Source organism: Sarcophilus harrisii, chromosome 4, assembly GCF_902635505.1.
Source record: "Sarcophilus harrisii chromosome 4, mSarHar1.11, whole genome shotgun sequence".
Taxonomy (NCBI): domain Eukaryota; kingdom Metazoa; phylum Chordata; class Mammalia; order Dasyuromorphia; family Dasyuridae; genus Sarcophilus; species Sarcophilus harrisii.
The window spans coordinates 191,476,291-191,492,395 of record NC_045429.1 but is presented as its reverse complement, the minus strand read 5'-3'; the positions used below and the strand labels follow the sequence as shown (position 1 = coordinate 191,492,395).

The following is a 16,105-nucleotide window of genomic DNA, read 5'->3' as shown; positions in this document are numbered from 1 at the left end:
ATTCTACAAATATAGGACCAGATCTAAATAAGGTTTTATGCTTAAGATGAAGAAAAAAAATCAAATGAACACAAAAAGGATGAAAATTTTAAAAAGAACTGAAAATCTTTGATGGATTATATAAGCTCTATATAAATCAACAGTATTATGACATGGCCATCAAATTCTAGTAACAAAGCCACAGAATTTGAAACAAAAGAGATGATCCTCCAGACACATTTTACTTTGGTCAAACTGATTCAGGACTCTTTTAGGTAAATATGGACAAGTTGACACAGGCCCTGAAGAAGATAAATGACCAAGATGATAAAAATACTAGAGAAAATGCCATTCAAGGAATCGTTGGAGAAACTGGGAATATCTAACCAGGAGAAGAAAAGACTGAGGTTGGGGGGGAGAGTGGATGAGAGCTTTCTTTAAGTACCTAAAGAGTCATCATATTATATAAGAAAGCAATTCAATTTGCTCTGCTAGGCACTAGAAGGCAGAACTATATGAAATGAGGGCAGAAGAAGGGGTGTATATAATTAAAGAGAAAAAGATTTTGGTTTGACATAATAGAAAGCTTCTTGACAATATGAGCTAACCATTAGCGCAATTGGTTTGCTCTGGCTGATCATTTTTTGGAAACGTAAGGATTCCTCTTCAGGTACCAATGAAGAATAAGCTATTTGTGAGGTCATGTCCAACTATCAGTTCCTCTAATTCTATGTATGCCTGCAGTTGCTATACCTACTACAGGAGATCCAGTCTTTCCCAGACTTGGCAAGGTTCCCACTCTCATCACCTTCACAGACACTATCTTAGATAGACTGGAACTTAACTCTCTATCTTCCAATCTGTGAAAACTTAGTGGGGAATCTGGCAAAATGAGCAACACGACAACAAGTCAGTGGCACTCAGGTCATGAGAAGAAGATACACTAATAATGAATAAAATAGTTATTTCTATGGAAATTTCTTGGAGTAACTTGTTTGGCAATATTTTTCTAAGAATAATCCTGCTGTTCATAAAATAACTGAATTATTAATTATAAAGAATAACAGAACTGTCTTCATTCTGATGCATATCATATCCCCATCAATTATTTATTAACTGCCTACTATGCATGTGGTGCTTTATTGGCCAATTCTCTAGTAATAGGCAATTGGGAAAAGAAGATGGCCAAAAGAGAAGTCATGTGGAATGAAATTGAAGGTCTCAACTGTCTGGAGTAAAAAAAAAAAAAAAAAAAAAAAGAGGAAAAAAAGGTAGAAACTAAGACTCTGAAAATAAGTGGCTCTAAGTCCATCATTAGGTTGTTGTTTTTTTTCCTTGAAATCAGCTGCCCCATCAATAAAACTTAGCTATACCTCAATTATGTAAGGAATAGAAACATACTACTCACACACAATAACAGTCATAGCGGTACTGCTGTGAAATTCTCCAATTGTTTTCTCAAGTTCTTCTTTTGTTTCTAAGATCACTTCACATAAAAATTTCTCAAGTTAAATACTGACATTACCATAAGTATGTTAAAATGAAATCCTCACAGTAACTCCAGGTGGTTGTTTTAAAACTGGAGACAGGAAGGAGGTCTAGCACAGAAGACAACTTTGGACTCACAAAGGGACCCAAGAGTGCTGAGAATGCATCTAATTGTTCTACTAAAAAATGTGTGTGCAGCAATTACTAAAATTGGCCAGTCTGTTAAAGTGATAAAACATTTTTGACATACAAATTAGCATTTGCATAGTCCTAAAGTTCAACATAGTTTCAAAAAAATAAATCAAAGTTAATGTTAGATAAAAAGAGGCAATTTTCAGACTAGTTAGAAGAGAAGGAAAAGGAGTAGCAGAGGAGAAGGAAGAGAAGAAGAGGGGAAAGGAAAAGGAGAAAGAAGAGGGAGAAAGAAATAAGAAATTGACTAACAGACAAGAAAAAACTAGCCATTAGTATGAGAGAACCTCAGAATCAGTTATCTGTATTCAATCAGATCACCAAATTATTAGAACAAAAGTAAAAAAAAAATCAAAATTACAGAAGGCTTATGGAAAAGAGAAAGTATGAAAGCATTGTGATTTGCATGAGTGGAGGGTGACCCAAACTAATGAAATCACAGAGCCAAAGTACTATATAAATTACATTGGTTCAAGTAGTCTTGACATTTTCATGTCCATGATGACAATAAGTCCTGAAGAGAGATGCAATCTGAGATACCTGGCTCTGAGTCCCTGGAAGGAACAAAAATTCTCTATGATAAACTGGCAAATCTAGGACTTGGACACAAATTAAAAAACAAAACAAAACCATAATACATGTTTTTCCAAACGGGCCCAATTCTTGTTCCCTAAAGGAGCTTTGCATTTTTGCTTATGCAATTCCCTTCACAATAAATGTTCCTCCCCTTTTCCCTCTTAGCTCAGCCTAAAGAACTACCCCACAGAATTCTTTTTTTATATTATTCATAAGATCCTATATTTAAATGGAAAGAGACCGTATAGATTATCTTTACTTTACAAATGAGAAAACTGAATCCCAGAGCTGGAAAGTGCCTTCTTCAGCGTCACACAGATGTGTTGTAGATCTGTGATGGGAGAAGATATAAAGCTACCTAGTATGTCAATGGAATAACACTGATACACTAGTCAAGTGAAGCAGTACTTGTAGCCTTAAAAACTGGGCCAACTCCTATACCCCAAACTTAGTAGGATATCCTTTGCCTTTTTGTTTTTTGCATAGGTGGTCCCTACCATGTCTGAAATGTTTTTCCTCCTGATTTCCATCTGGTAATTCCTGAGCTTCCTTCATGATTTGCCTCCGGTGCCATCCCTTATCGAAAGCCTTTCCTGATCCCACAGGTTGTTAATATTCTCTTTTTCTTCTCTTTAAATTATCTTGTGTGTTTGCTTACCTTTTCCTATATTTAATCTTACAGTAGAATTTAAGCTTCTGAATTTAAACAACTGTTTCTTTTGTCTTTGATTTTCTACAAAATTCTTATTGTGCAAAGCACTGTGCCTTTAAATACTTAATGTTTGCAGAATTGATCTGAGTTGAGTTTTTCTGGCCTAATATTAATCTGCAACTCTAATCTTAACAGTATCCTAATCATCCCATTCTACCCCTCAATATAACCCTGAATTTGACCTTAGTTCTGACCCCACAAGAGTCTCCAATTTATTTTTAAGTAGTATTTAACAATTATATCATAACTATACATTATAACTATAATAATAATTATTATTGAATAGTATTTTATTTTTCAAAATACACACAAAGATAGTTTTCAGAATTCACCTTTTGCAAAACTTTGTATTTTTCGCCCTCTTCCACCTGCTCCTTGCCTCTCCCCTAGAAAGCAAGCAATCTGATATAGGTTAAACATGTACATGCAGAATTGACCTTTGAAGAAAAATCAATACATTTTTTAATACATTATTTCCACAGATGGCCCAATTTTTTTGGCTTCTTGATCATATTAGAAAAAACACTGTACTTGGAGTCAGAAGATCTGAAGAAGGGTCCTTGTTCAAATTTATTAATTGTACAGTCATGAGAAGTTATTTAACTTTTCCAAGTCTATCTCCTCTGTAAAACAGGAATTCTACTTAATCATATCTAGCTCAAAAGTTTGTTGTGAAAAAAATACATTTACATATTAGAAAGCACTATATAAATATAATCATCATTATCATTATCATTATTTCCAATGCTCTCTGAGGGATGAAAAAAATACATGAATATCTACGAGTCTGTTTTTTGTTTAGTCATTTTTCAGTCATGTCCAACTCTTCATGAACTCTTCTGGAGTTTTCTTGGCAAATACACTGGAGTGGTTTGCCATTTCCTTTTCCAGCTCATTTTACAAAAGAAAAAATTAGGCAAACAGAGTTAAGTGATTTGCCTATGATCACATAGCTAGTGTCTTAACCTATGAAGATGAGTCTTCCTGACTGCAGGTGCTATATCTCTATGCACTGCACCATCCAGCTGCCTACATCCTAGAAGTGGAAGGCCTTATAATTTTTGAATTATTTTTAGTCTGCTAGGTAGAGAAGATAGTTCTAAAATGATTCTTTTAATAAATTTCAACTAGAGATAATTTACAATAAAAAAACTTCAAGAATCCTTTGATTAAGAGTATTATCTTAAAAATTCTTTCTCATCATCCAAGTGAGTTTCCTTCACATGTCTCCAAGAGTAACTATTCGGGACAAGAAATTGGAAACTGAGTGGATGCCCATCTATTGGAGAATGGATAAATAAGTTATAGTATATGAAGGTTATGGAATATTCTTGTTCTGTAAGAAACGACCAGCAGGATGATTTCAGAGAGGCTTGGAGAAATTTAACATGAACTGATACTAAGTGAAATGAGCAGAACCAGGAGATCATTGTACATGGCAACAACAAGACTATAAGATGATCAATCTGATGGACATGGCTCTCTTCAACAATAAGATGTGATTCAAACCGGTTCTAATGATCTTGTGAAGAAGAGAGCCATCTAAACCCAGAGAGAAGAGTGTAGGAACCAAGAGTGGTTCACAACATAGCATTTTCACTCTTTTTGTTATTATTTGCTTGCATTTTATTTTCTCTCATTTTTTCCTGTTTGATTTTTCTTGTGCAGCAAGATAAATGTATAAATATGTATGCAGATATTGGATTTAGCATATATTTCCACCATCTTTAACATATATTGGATTACTTGCCATCTAAGGGAGTAGGTGGGGGGAAGGGGAGGGAAAACTGGAACACAAGGTTTTGCACAGATTAATGTTGAAAAATTATCCATGCATATGTTGTGAAGATAAAAAGTTTTAATTAAAGAGTAACTATTCTCTTAACTTAAAGGCTTGTAAAATAAAATGACATCTACATTAATAAATCCTATGGTAACAAAGCTCCTTTATATGAAAGGAGTGTTTTAAAACTGTTTATAATCCCTGAAGGTAAACTACAGAGATGTTTGTTAAGTAGAATAGAGGGAAGAATTAAGATTTGCTTTCTTCTGTCCTGATTGGTGATAGCTGCACTGTTCAGATGGTATACTACAGACCTCTGATGACTGGTTGTAATTAGGAACAAATTACTAGTAATCATATGGCATATGGTTCTATATTGGTTAAAAGAAGGATAAGAAAACTATGAGATGGAAATCTGAGGTTCATTCTCCCTGAAAGGGTTATAGATGGCTGGTTATGTCGGCATGCCTCTGACAATGTCCCCCTTGGAGGGGGTTCACAGAATATCAAGGTATTTCATTAAAAAAAAAACCCTGGGATTGTACAACTAAACATTAAAACAACACTGGAAATTTATCCCATTCTGTCTGTTTGATTAGTGAGAAGCTGTGATGATGACTAAAAAATTAATGGTGTAGCAGAGATATGCTAGTCAAGTAAGGAAAGTTTCTTGTCTTTTAAAAAATGTTAAAAAGTTTAAAGTTATATTAAGATGCATGCAGTTCATATTTTCCAACACATTGACATTAGTATTTATTGAAAATTTTATATCCTATTTTTGTATCTTATCCACCTTCTGTGACATTGAAGAAAGAATCTTTTCATATTATTTCAGTAATAAAATTTCTGAATACACAGTGGGTCCATGGAATACATATTTGTAAGCTGAGACATGACTGTTTCTGATCCTTCCAGTTAATTCACTGATTTCATTCACTTCTGTGATTACAACAATCACCATTATATATAGTGGGACCTCAAACCTATATTTCTAACCTTGTTTTCTCCTCAAGGTTCAACTGTTTAATCTGATCAGTATAATTTTTTCCTCAAATAATGATATCTCTCTTTAATTTTCAACTGCTTTAGTCATTAAGATTGAATTCATTATTAATGAATTAATGAAAAAGAAAAAAAAATCCATGAGTCAATGAAATAGCTATCGTAAAATAGATATACAAAGGCCCATGGACTCTGTATCTAGTCAGATCCCTGTACAAAATCTGTTTATTTATTTTATTTTATATATATATGGTCATCTCTATAACAAACACTTGTTCATGTAATGACTCTGATTCATCAGAAAAAAAAAAAAAAGAAAAAACAAATCCCAAAATGGTAAATAATGTTCAATTGATTAATCAACAAACATTTATTAAGTTCTTATTATGTGCCAGGCAATGTGCTATGTGCTAAGGATACTGATATAAATTAAATAATCTCTATCCTCAAGGAGTATTCTATAGGAGAATATATACAAAATAAATAGAACAGTTTGGAGCCAATTTATTTTTCGTTTATTTATTTAGTTAGTTAATTTTTTGCAGAGGCAATTGGGGTTAAGTGATTTGCTCAGGGTCACACAGCTAGGAGGTGTTAAGTGTCTGAGAACAAATTTGAATTCAGATCTTCCTTATTTCAGGGCTGGCACTCCATCCACTACTCCACCTAGCTTTCTCTGGAGCCAATTTAAATGCACACCATAGTTTCTTCTGTTTAAGTCTTCTTCTAATTGGTAATGATTTGATTTTTCTTTTAAAAAGACAATGGTTCAACTATACAGACCATTGATTTAGAAATAATACCCAGATTGGGAGGTGGTCATTTCTTAGTTCTTTTAGAGTCCATTTCTATTTTTGTGATGTTAGTCAAAGTTAACCCTGTCTATTATTTCCCTACTCTCAATTTAAAGAAATAACGTATAGTGGTCAACAAGCATTCATCAAGCCTACCAGGCACTGTATTAAGTATTAAGGAATTTAAGATGGACAAAAACAGCTTTGCTTTCAAGTAGTTCATAGTTTAATAAGGGAGACAATATGTAAACAATTATGTACATAGGAGATACATACAAGATAAATTGGAGATAATCTTATAGGAAAGGCACTAAAATTATAGAGGACTGGGAAAGATTTCTAGCATAAGCTGGGACCCTGAGACTTGAAGGAAGTCAGCTTCAGGAGGCATAAATGAGGGTAGAGAGATTTTCAGATTTCTGAATAATGGAGAATCTTTGGCTTTTTTCTATTCTAGTTCCTGAGTCTTAATTTCCACCATCTTCCCCTTTGCAGTCATCAAATAATAATTACACTTTGACCTAATTTAGAAAGTCTTAACCAAGATCTTCATAAACTCTCTCTACCTCCTCATCCTCTGCAACATTTCTTGTTGCATAAGTTGCAATTACCTTCACGATGGTCTTTTTGAAAATGTTTATCATGAGTACTGCAAAGTGAAACAATTGTGTCAAGAGAAATTATATTTTTATGTTGTATTTGGAAATACAATAGAACCAACTTCACAGATTCTATTATTTGCATCTGTAAGGAGAAAGGGTGAGCCATTCTTCCATTTAATTGGAATTCTGTCTTCTGATTTCATATATATCAAGCCTATTGATATTCATGATTCATCTCCTTTGTCAACTCAGTCATTTAGACAAGTAACTCAGATTTATAGTCCCAACAATTATTAGTATTTATATTCTGTCTTCTTTGTTAGGATACATAGGGACTGAGGGCTGTTATATTTTTGTCTCATGTGTTTCAACAAAAGAATCCACCACCAATGATCATTTTTGCTGATGTTGAATCTCTATGCACCCAGCTAAACCTGTCTTTAAAAACCAAGATACTGTCTATCATCCAAGATTAAAGTGAGGGTGTCTCATAAACTGAATTATACTTGAGTATACTGGAAAAAAAAAAACTTCACCTATGTTGCTAAAATGCTCTAATAATCTTTAAGGAATCATGGAATGCAGGCATTTGCAAATGTCTCATCTAAAAAGAAAGAATAAATTAAATTCCTCAAACTTCAGACCAGTGAACTTTATATTAACCTCCAGGAAATAAACAAAAAACCTCTAGATTATTAAACAATGAGGTTTGTGAGGACTTTAAAAGAAAAGTAGTAAGCATTTAAGATGAAGTTAACCTACATTGCTCCCACAAGACTAACTTTTGTTTCTTTTTAAGCAAAATTATTAAACTGAAAAATTAAGGGAACACTGAAGATATTGTGTTTGTATTTCAGCAAGTCAAGTGACAAGATCTCTTACAATTTCCTTCTGGAAAAGAATAAAGGCTGGTTCTAGAGAGACAGATTAAGGAGGGTGAATGGGCAGATTTGAAGAATGTTGAAGAATCCTCATCATCCTGTATGGAAGTCTCTTATTAATAATGCCTCAAGTTTCCATTCTCAATTCTATCTTGTTTAATGTTTTTTAATCAATGATCAAATCTTTATGTCTATTATTGTATGATACCAAGATGAAATTTAATAGGAACAAATGCAAATTCCCATGTTGATGTTAAAAAGCTTAGCTATGCTGACTATGCATGACTTTCACATGAGCTAGGTAATAGTTTATGTGAAAAAGTAAAATTAAAGACTTTAGTTTGAGCCAATAACTTGTTTTGGGTATAAATAAAAAATCAAGTGTGACTGGGTATACAGTATTCAGAAAAAGGGAAAAAATAAATAGTGGATTGTAATAGCACAGTGGATAAAATATTGGGCCTGGAGTCAGGAAGATTCCTTTTTCTGACTTCAAATCTGGCCTCAGACACTTACTTCCTGTGTTTCCCTAGGCTAGTCACTTAACCTCATTTGCCTCAAGTTTCTTCACCTATAAAATGAGATGGAGAAGAAAATGGCAAACCATTACAGCATTTCTACCAGGGAAACTCCAAATGAGGTCACAATTGAAAAAATGACTTGACAACAATAAGTTATATCTAGAATATTCAGTTTGGTTAGTATATCCCATTTTAAGAGGGACATAGAAACAATCTAGAAAAGACAACTAGATCAATCAATGTCTAGAATATTCAGTTTGGTTAGTATGTCCCATTTTAAGACATTTTACTTTTTCACAAAGACATTTTACCTTCCCTTGGAGTCTTCTCTTCTCCAAGTTAAATATACCCAGTTCTTCTGATCAGTCCTCATATGAAATTATCTCAAGCCTCCATCACCATGTTTGTGACCTGGCTCTAGATGCTCTCTAGGTTATCAATGTTCTTCCTAAAATGGGCAAAAGTGAACCCAACGCTCCAAATGTAATAAAACCAGGATAGAATGAAAAGAAACTAGCATCTCCTCTAGTCTATCTAGCTACTCTTCCCCAATCTTGAACTTATGAACCTGAGTTTTTTTTTTTTTTAACTATGAGTGGAGCTTTACATTCAAATCCATTTTATTATTAAAAATTATCATCTCATGATTCTAACTAATAAAAATCCTTTGGCATCTTTTGGCATTCAACATGTTAGCTATCCTTTCCTGCTTTGTATCACCTACAAACATGTGAAGCATTCCAGGCATACTTTCATCTGAATCACTGTTAAAATAGCAAAGAACTAAATACAGATCCGTAGGGTATTCCACTTAAAGACTTCATTCCACATTGACTTTGAGCCATTAATGAATTTAGCCATTCAAATAGTTTTGAATTAATCAGCAATATATATATATATATATATATATATATATATATATATATAGTTTCTTATTCATCAAGCATTATACTAGATGATAGGAATACAAATTTTAAAAGAATAGCAAGCAGTCCTAGAAAGTAGTCCTTGCCTTCCAAGGTGCTTCTATTCAATTAGGTAAAATAACATGTATATGTGTAAACATATAAAAAAATATACAAGGCAACGAAGGGGCAGAAGGGAAGGATTCTGTAGAATTTGATCTTGTCTGAACTGAACTTTGAAAGAAGCTAGGAATTCTAAGAATTCTAAAAGGGGAAGGGGAAGAGACAGGGCATGCCAGGTATGGGTTATAGCTTGTACAAAGACATGGAGGCCAGAGATTGAATTGTTTATGGGGAGCAAGTGAAGTAGTTTGGCTAGATCATAGCAGTGAGCAAGGTATAAAAATCTGGGCAAGAAGGTTGAAATCAGATTATGGAGGCTTTCGAAACCAAATGCAGGAGTCAATATTTATCCCAGAGACAACAGGAAGCCATTGGATATCTTCTGGTATATGAACAGAGATCCATTCATATTCATACTATTGTCTAGTTTATATCAATTTTCCCCATAAAAACAGCACAAATGATTTTGTCAAAGACAGCTAAAATTTAGACAAAAGACTATAGAAAGTATTTCTTTCCTACACTATTCAAATTTTTTTTTGTTGTTTTGGTACAAATGTGATTTCAGTTCATAAGAGCAAGGGGCTCTTAGGTGAGGAAACTTACTATCCATACAACTAAGCAACTTTTAGTCCTAGAGCCTGTATCATATCATATGCTTTCAGTTGGTCAACCAATTTACCTGTATCATATACAGTCAATATGTGTCAGAGAGGGGACTTTAATTCAAATTGTCCTGAACTAGGTAATGCTAGACATGGAGCCAGGAAGACCCGAGTTCAAATTTAGCCTCAGACATTTAACAGTAAATGATGACAACTAACACTTACTATGTGCCAGACACTATTCTAAATGCTTCACAATTATTAATTCATTTGATTCTCAGTACAACCCTGGAACGAAGCTGCTATTATTATCAGTTACATTTTACAGAAAAAACTGAGGTTAACTAATTAATGTCCATGTGACCTTGGGCATATCATTTAATCTTGTTTGTTTCAATTTCCCCAATTGTAAGAGGAAGATAATAATAATATCCTTTTATTTTATTTTTAATTATTATTTTATTTATTTTTTTTTTTTGCTGAGACAATTGGGGTTAAGTGACTTGCCCAGGGTCACACAGCCAGGCAGTATTAAGTGTCTGAGACCAGATTTGAACTCAGGTCTTCCTGGCTTCAGGGCTGGTTCTCTATTCATTGCCCCACCTAGCTGCCTCCCTCCCTTGATAATAATTAGATCTGTCTCCTAGAGTTATTGTGAGAACCAAAGGAGATATTTAGCAGAGTGCTTAGCACATAGTAGGTACTACTATATGCTTACTGACTGCAATCACAGTTTTTCTAAGATACTGAATGGCAGCCAATTAATCACATCTACCAGTTCTTTCAGTCTCCCCAAGAGTTATTTCCTTTAGGCCTGAACTCATCAAGAATAGCTAAGAATTTTGATATCCCTTTATTAATTTGGAATTTCAACTTTCAGTGAAACCATTTTTGTACTGTTCTATCCAGTCCAAGAATAATTTTATTTGGCAAAGAGAAGCAAAATAAAAAATAATCAACTCTACCTTTTGTCTTTAAAGCATTACCATCATCCCATTCGATTCTTCAGCAATAGTTCTGGTGCCCTTCTTTGATTCTCCTCTTTTCCCAAAAATAGTGTTGTTTTTTTTTGTTTTGCTTTAAAACTGGGTCTCCCTAATTCATTCAGGGTGGAAGTGAAGAGACCCAAACCCATTTCTGATCAGTCAGGAAGTTTTTATCCCTGCCATCTTCCTAACCTGAGCTGGTCGTATCTCTCTTTTGTAGGTGGGCAGGTAATAAGGGTTCACTAGAGTACTGACTAAATGTTTTAAGTAAAAATACAAGATCAACATTAGTCCTACTGCAGTTCAGAACTATAGAATTCAAAATTTTCCATCAGCTTTGGACTCCCCAATAGCAGGAAAGACCAGACATGCTACCATCATGCCAAGCACTAAAATAGCTTTTAGAAAAGGGGAAAAAATATTTTTTTATCCTTAACATTCATCATTCTGAGCTTTAGTGCTTTTTAAATAGTTTTATAGGATTATACCACATTTTTATATTAAGGCTCTAATATCCACCCTTCTTGGCTTCATAAAATCCAAATTAGTGGCTGAATTTCCCTTGCATCCACACTGATCTTTTCCCCAACTCTGTAGAATTTAGATAGCTCTTCCTTTGCATCTTCATCAGAATTGTTTCAATATGCATTTTCAGCATTTCATTGTTGAGAGTTTTCTATCCTATTGGACTTACTTCTATAATGCTGTCTTAACAGCTTGAAATTGCTCATACAAGAACCCATAAAACAAAGCAGTCTGGGAACATTTAACACAGTGATGAACAGCCTTACTACATAGTTACAGTCCTGAAGATGATCATGCATTGACAAAACAAGCTCTTCAATATCAATGATCCTAAGGAGTCATAAAAAGGTTAAATTATGTCCTAAAGAATCTAATAAGGCAAGAAAGATTGAGTCATGCTAAAATAGCAAAATTATTCAAATTAATTTAGTTTTAATGCTCTGCCAAACAACCAAGTCATTGTTACAGAGCTTGTCAAAATAGCAATAAAATTCATTTAGGAATAGGTCTATGATATCAAGAAAAAATGAGGGGAAAGGCAGAAATATAATCACAATCATATTTTAAAGCAATAATCATTAAAATTATTAAGTACTGATCAAAAAAAATTATGGCAAAAAACAAACTAAATGTATATGATTCAGAAAAATTTTTCCCCAAAATCTAGCATTCAATAATCTCAAGAGCAAACTACTTAGGGAAGGACTCCATTCAATAAATTTGCTTGGGAATCTAGAAAAATTTGACAAAAAATAGGTTTAGATAAATTATCTTAGGTCATACATCACGGTAAGTTCTAAATGGGTTAGGGATCAGGATAGTTAGTGGACTAGTGAATTTATTGGCATAAAGAGCTTCAAGTGAATTACTTCAGTTAAAATAATAGCCAGTTATATTAGTACCTTATCTGCAACTTATAATCTTAGAGAGCTGTTTATAATATTGCCAAGGTAACAAAGCAGTAAGTGTCAGAAAAAGGACATAATTCTAAGTTTTTCTAGCTTCAGGGTTAGCTCTCTATCCATTACACTAGGTTGTCAGGTGTATGCTCAACTTAAATATAAATGGTCAAATAAAAAATTGGAGGAAAAACAAATAAAAGTATATTTCACAGTTATAGCTAAGAGAAAAATTCTTAAACAAAAGGGACAGAAGAGAGAAAAAATGAGTCAAATGTGATCACATGAATTTAAAAAGCTTTTGCATAAGCAAAAGCAAAATTAATTTAGCTAGGATAAGGCAAACTGTTAATTGGAGAGGAAATTGAATCAAATGTCTGTAAGGATATGACATTCAAAAGATATCAGGAATTAACACATTTATGGAAAACCAGGTACCACTGCTGGAATAGACAAGTGTTTAAAGGACATGAACAATAATTTCCCTTAGGGCAGGAACTATTCTATTTTATTGTTGTATTCCCAATGCTTAGCACATAGTAGGGATTTAATAAAAGCTTGTTGATTGATCCTCAAAAAAAATTGCAAACTATTAACAACTGTATAAGAAATATCTTCCAATTGCTAGAAAAGCAAATTAAAATAATTCTAAGGTTTCACGCATTGTCCTTTATTGGATGGGTAGGGAATTACTCTGGTGTCAAAAGCTGAATATGCTTTTCAGACATGGTTATTGTGTACTTTGTCTTTGCTAAACTGAATTTTTTTCTTCTTTTAAAATTACTACAAATAAAGGCTTACTGAATAGGAGAGGGATGGGGAAGAGAATCAATAAAAAGGGACAGGAAAAAGATTTATATCGATGATAGAATAGTTTTGTGTTTCAGTTATTTGGAAAATTTGCCTACGTAGAAGAATTTATTCACTAATAAGGCATTACTGTATTTTATTTGTCCATAAAAGCTGAACATTTATTTTTCTAAAAATAGTTATTTATAAATCCCAGTTTGCACATCCTTAAGTTTATAACATAGTACCCTCACATCTGTGAAATGTATAAGGTTTTGAAAATAAATTAGCACATCCTATTTTTTTTAGCACAATTTCTACCAACACTTATAAGGCAACTTTCAAAATAAACTGCAGTAGAATCCTGTCATATTTTAAGTAGGGCTTTTAATCAGTTTACTTTCACCTACAGAATATGACAATAACTAAACTTTGGAGGACACCATAATAACAAACTGCTTCTTTCACCTTCATCTATGGAGCACATCTGAGCAGTCAGACTTATTTAGCATTTTATTGAGGTACTTACTAAGCTTGCACATACTATTAATTTCAGAATTAATTCTGTCAAAATCTCTGATTACAAAACTTTTCTGAAATCCCTCATCTGACATATTGGTAAAGAAAAAGACCCATAATTAAGAATCATAATTTATCTTTATAACTTTTTTAACTTTTCAAAATACTTTCAAATGAGTCTCCTAAAAGCTCTGTGAGGTAATGAGGGTAATTAGTCTCACTTTTAAGAAGAAGAAACAAGCATAAAATCTGTACTATTCTAAAATATACTTTCAAATTCTAGTTATTTATGGCTGATCCCTTTGCATTTGTCATGCCCAACATAATTTTACAGAGGTTCTTTAAGAACACATAATAGAATAAAATTAAACCCAACATACATTTATTAATAGTAGGAATACAAAGACCAAAAAAGTCCTTACCCTCTAGAACTTTGCATACCACTGAGGGGCATACAGATCCAAGGATAAAGAAATACAATACATATACAAAACAAATTCAAAGTAGTTATGAAGGACCAATAACAAGATGGAGAAAACAGGAAAGGCTTCTCATAGGAGATGGCACTTTAGGTGAGACCTAAAGGCAACAAGGTAAATAGGGAGAACATTCCAGGGTTGGGGACAGAATATATAAAGAGATAGAGGTAGAAGATGGGATAACAAGTACAAGGAAAGGACTATTTTGTTGAAATAAGCCACTTGGACTGGAGCATAAAAGTGATCAATGTGTAATCAATCAATCTACTTATATAAGCTGGAGTTAGATTTATAAAGGACTGCCTTTAAATGGCTAGCGTTTATATAGCACTTAACATTCACAAAGCACTTTTCAAACATCTCATTTTGTCCTGTAAGTTTGGTGCTATTATAGTCATTCCTGTTTTACAGATGAGTAAACAGGAACAGATAAAGTTTAAGTGAGTTGCCCAGGACCACATATTTGTTAAGAATCTGAGGCTAGATTTTAGCTCAATTCTTCCTCATAACAAATCCAGCTATCAACCCAACCTGATTTTATATTAATTCTGTAGGCAGCAGGCAACCACAGAAGTTTCTTGAGCAATAAGGGACAAATAACATAATCAGATCTGTAGTTTAGCAATTTCAATTTGGCAGCTATGTAGAAAATAGATTCATAGTGAGGAAGATGGGCAGAGAGAGAACAATTAGAAGACTATAGGCTAGGAGAGATGTGAGGATGATGACAGCAAAGGCGGCCTAGAGCAGCAGCTTTGTGAGGGAAGAATAAAGAAAGATGAATGTGAAATATTGGGGAGGTAGAAATGACAAAACTGAAGAACTTCTAAGCTTGAAAGGTAAATGAAATTAAAGAATATAGGATGATTCTGTTTGTGAACCTGAGTGATCTGGAAGAATAGAGATGCCCTCAACAGAAATAAAAAAAGTTAGGTGAAGGGAAGGGCTCAAGGGAAAATGAGTTGAGATTTGTATATGCTGGGGTTCAGATGTCTAAAAAGGACATGCAGGTAGAGAGCTCCAGTAGGCAGTTTGTAATAGAGGATAGAACTTAGGAAACACAGGAGTCACATGCAGGCTGTGGCCTGCATTTAGAAATTGAAACAAACCTCAGTCCAAGCCATGATTGAAAAGGAATCTCCACTATAACTCATTAAGTGGTCACTGAATTTCTGTTTGAGAAGCTCCAATTAGGAGAAACTCACTAAATTCAAAGCAACCCATAGACTTAATTTCTAAGCATATTTCTTGGTTCTGTACCAAGGCCAAAACAGTACAAATCCGATCTCTGTTCTACAAAACATACCTTTAAAAGACTTAATGACTATTACCATGTCACCTCAGTCATCTCTTCTTCAAACTAAACATTTTTCATCGGATGTGGACTGAAGTCCTTTACCATTCTACCATCCCCATTGCTTTTCCCTGGGCACTCTCCAGTTTACTAATGCCCTTTCTAAATTGCAGCACTGAGAATCAAAAACCATACCCTTTATTTGGGGTAACCATGAAAGTGTGCTGAGTACTAGGGATACAAAGAAAGGCGAAGGATAGTTTCTGCTCTTGAGGAGCTAACAATCTAATGGGGGAGTCAACATGAAAACAAATACATACAAATAAAATATATTCAAGATATAGAGGAAATAATCAACAGAGGGAAGGCATTAGAATTAAGAGGCACTAGGAAAGGATTCTTGAGATTTTAATTAAAATATGAAGTCAGGAGATTGGGATGAAGAGTGAAA

The 16,105-nt window shown here is 33.7% G+C and overlaps 1 protein-coding gene across 6 annotated transcripts in view; it reads right to left on the bottom strand.

Annotated features, from left to right (window-relative positions):
• The window catches only part of WASF1 (WASP family member 1), a 123,809-nt gene that overhangs the window by 100,955 nt on the left and 6,749 nt on the right, over positions 1-16,105 (bottom strand). Inside the window, exon 1 of one of the 6 annotated variants that reach the window (XM_031964415.1) lies at positions 3,280-3,646. The exons of the other annotated variants lie outside the window; for them this stretch is intronic. The gene's annotated coding sequence lies outside the window, so the exon portion shown is untranslated. Of the gene's footprint in view, positions 1-3,279; positions 3,647-16,105 lie in introns of those variants that run through there. 6 annotated transcript variants of the gene reach the window in all.